Consider the following 3,272-nt stretch of genomic DNA (forward strand, 5'->3'; position numbering starts at 1 on the left):
GCGCCCTCTTCTGACCTCCCAACTCTATATTAATTGAGGTTCCTGTTTATTAATTTTTTATACTCAAAGTCCAAAAAACTCTGAGAATGAAATCCATTTGGTGGCAAAACTGCCCTATCCTGACCTAATTTGACTGCACAACCATGATTGAACAGATGGAAGGCTATGCAAGCTCCTTAGCACTTAGTGTGGTTAGCAATATACTTCGTGGCAGAAGTTTTTTTGTTTTGGCTGCCCTGGGTCTTCGTTGCTATGCGCAGGCTTTCTCTAGTTGTGGCGAGCGAGGGCTACTCTTCCTTGCGGTGCGCAGGCTTCTCATTGTGGTGGCTTCTCTTGTTGCGGAGCACGGGCTCTAGGCATGTGGGCTTGAGCAGTTGTGGCTCATGGGCTCTAGAGCGCAAATAAGCTCGTGGGATCTTCCTGGACCAGGGCTCCAACCCGTGTCCCCTGCATTGGCAGGCGGAGTTTTTTTTTTGAGTTTTGAGTATTTATTATATTTGATTTTAATAAAATAAATTTAAGTTTACATAATTTAATTTTTAAATAATGGCTGAGTTTCAACCATCAGTTGTCAAAATTCCTGCAAATTTTGGGAATCCCCTGGTGATCCAGTGATCAGAACTCCAAGCTCTCACTGCAGAGAGCCTGGGTTCAATCCCTGGTCGGGGAACTAAAATCCTACAAGCTGTGTGGCACGGCCAAAAAAAAAAAAAAAAAAAAATTCCTGAAAATTTGACAATGAGCCCTTGTGGGCCAATATGAACCAGCTCCAGCACTGCACCATTCACCATCCTGCCTTAATGAACAGGACCAGGATTCTATCTGCTTTATTGGCAGGCGGATTCTTAACCGCTGAGCCACCAGGGAACCCCTGTGGCAGAAGTTTTAATGTGTTTGATTATGAGACATTGCTACAGTTTCTGCTGGGAATGTTTTACATTTGTTGGGTTTTCACTGTATCCCTTTTCAAAATCTGAAACATTCTGAATCTTGAAACACAGCTGTTTTCAAAGAAGAGATTGTGGATTTGTATTTGCAGACAATTCTTAAGCCTTGACATCTGCAAATATCAACATTTATCAGTACTTTAGGAATTGAATCTTTATCTCAGTTTTACCAAGAAGTCTTTGCTTCTCTCTAATATACTTTTCAAAATTCTGGTTATCTGCTTCTATAGCTGCTCAAGGAGTGGTTGCTCAAGGTCACAGTCCTCTCATGTCTGTGCTACCTCTTTGTTCTATTTCCAAGTCTAATTATATTTTTTGTGGGGAAGAGTCACTTCTGTCGGGGTCTGCCTTATAAATAGAGTTTCCCTTTACACAGGTCCTGGGTGTGTCCCTGTAATGCCATTGACCGATTCTCCTGGAGCAGCATCTCAGAGGTTTACCCTTTCATGTTCACGATGGTGTCAGTTTCCCAAATAGGGGTTCCATTAAAAATGTAAATATTGACAATTGTAAGGAAAGAGGATCCGGAATTCTGCTTGAAAGAGAGTGTTAGTGCTTCAAATAAACCATTGCATCATTGGTGAATTTATTTAGCATTGGAGTTCATTAAAAACATGTTTCTAATTAAATAATTACCAAGCTGAGGCCATGCATGTTAACTCTACCTACTCTATTTTGCATATTAGTTTAGTTGCTTTGAGTATACACATTGCTCAGTTTTGGCAAGATATTATTACATTGTTTTCTGTAATTAAACTGTCATGCAATATTGATTAAAAATACCATGCAAAGTTAGCTCTCTAAATTTTTCTCCGTTTTGAAATAATTTTAGAAAGGAAACTTTGATGCAAATATTTGCCCAGTAAATATTATTGGCAGCCTATTATGTGACAGGCCCTCCCACTGGGAGTTGCAAAGGTGAATGAGTCGCAGTTCCTGTTTTTAAGATACTCATATGCTGATCAGAGGAAGAGATGTTAGAAACACATATGATTCATACTAAAATTGGGCTTTGTTGTGTAAGATACAAAAACCTATAGGCCACGGAAGGTGGTATCTGCATTTGACCATTGGGTTTGCCCCGTGTAGAGCTCAGTCGTGGAGTTTCATTCAGAATCAAAATCAGTGTCTCTTTTGCTTATATTCACATTTAACCTTTTCAATTAGCAGACAGTGTGCTAATTGAAAGATCACTCAGGATTCTAGTCCCAGCTCTGCCACTAACTTTCTGACTGATAGGGTCCCCATCAGAGTCACAGGCTTATTAAAAATGCATATCCAGTGACTATAGTAGGTAACACTGTATCGTATAATTGAAATTTGCTATGAAAGTAGAACTTAAATATTTTCACCACACACACACACACACACACACACACACATACACAGGTAAATATGTGAGATGGATGTTTAACTCCACAGGGGTATCATTTTACAGTATATACATATATCAAATTATATCTTACAATTTAATTGCCAGTTATACTTCAATAAAGCTGGAAAAAAAAAAAAAAGCACATCCGGGCTTTTTTGCAGACGCCGCCACCCCGGAACCTCCCGCGCTGCCCATCCACGGTCAACCCTACCGTGTTCTTTGACATCGCCGTCGACGGCGAGCCCTTGGGCCGCGTCTCCTTCGAGCTGTTTGCAGACAAAGTTCCAAAGACAGCAGAAAACTTCCGTGCTCTGAGCACTGGGGAGAAAGGCTTTGGTTATAAAGATTCCTGCTTTCACAGAATAATTCCGGGATTTATGTGCCAGGGTGGTGACTTCACACACCATAAGGGCACTGGTGGCAAGTCCATCTATGGGGAGAAATCTGATGATGAGAATTTCCTCCTGAAGCATACGGGTCCTGGCTTCTTGTCCATGGCAAATGCTGGCCCCAACACAAACGGTTCCCAGTTTTTCATCTGCACTGCCAAGACTGAGTGATTGGATGGCAAGCATGTGGTCTTTGGCAAGGTGAAAGAGGGCATGAATATTATGGAAGCCACGGAGCGCTTTGGGTCCAGGAATGGCAAGACCAACAAGAAGATCACCATTGCTGACTGTGGACAAATCTAACAATAAATTTGACTTGTGTTCTATCTTAACCACCAGAGAGCACTCCTTCATCCCTGTCTGCTCAAAATATCCTATAATCTTCGTGCTCTCATTGCACTTCTTTGGGTTCCATATTTTCCTTATCCCCCTCCAAGTTAAGCTGAATTGCAAAGTTAAGTTCATGGTTATGAAATAAAAACTAAACAACCAAAAAAAAAAAAGAAGCACATCTGTAGGTCCTACCCAGATCTACTGAATTAGAACTCAGGGGCAGGGCCT

At 41.3% G+C, this 3,272-nt stretch overlaps 1 pseudogene; it reads left to right on the plus strand.

Moving 5' to 3' along the window:
* Window positions 1–2,572: 2,572 nt before the first annotated feature.
* LOC115863621 (peptidyl-prolyl cis-trans isomerase A pseudogene) lies at window positions 2,573–3,014 on the plus strand (annotated as a pseudogene).
* Window positions 3,015–3,272: the final 258 nt, after the last annotated feature.

The sequence above is a fragment of the Globicephala melas genome, chromosome 13 (genome assembly GCF_963455315.2).
Source record: "Globicephala melas chromosome 13, mGloMel1.2, whole genome shotgun sequence".
Taxonomy (NCBI): Eukaryota; Metazoa; Chordata; class Mammalia; order Artiodactyla; family Delphinidae; genus Globicephala; species Globicephala melas.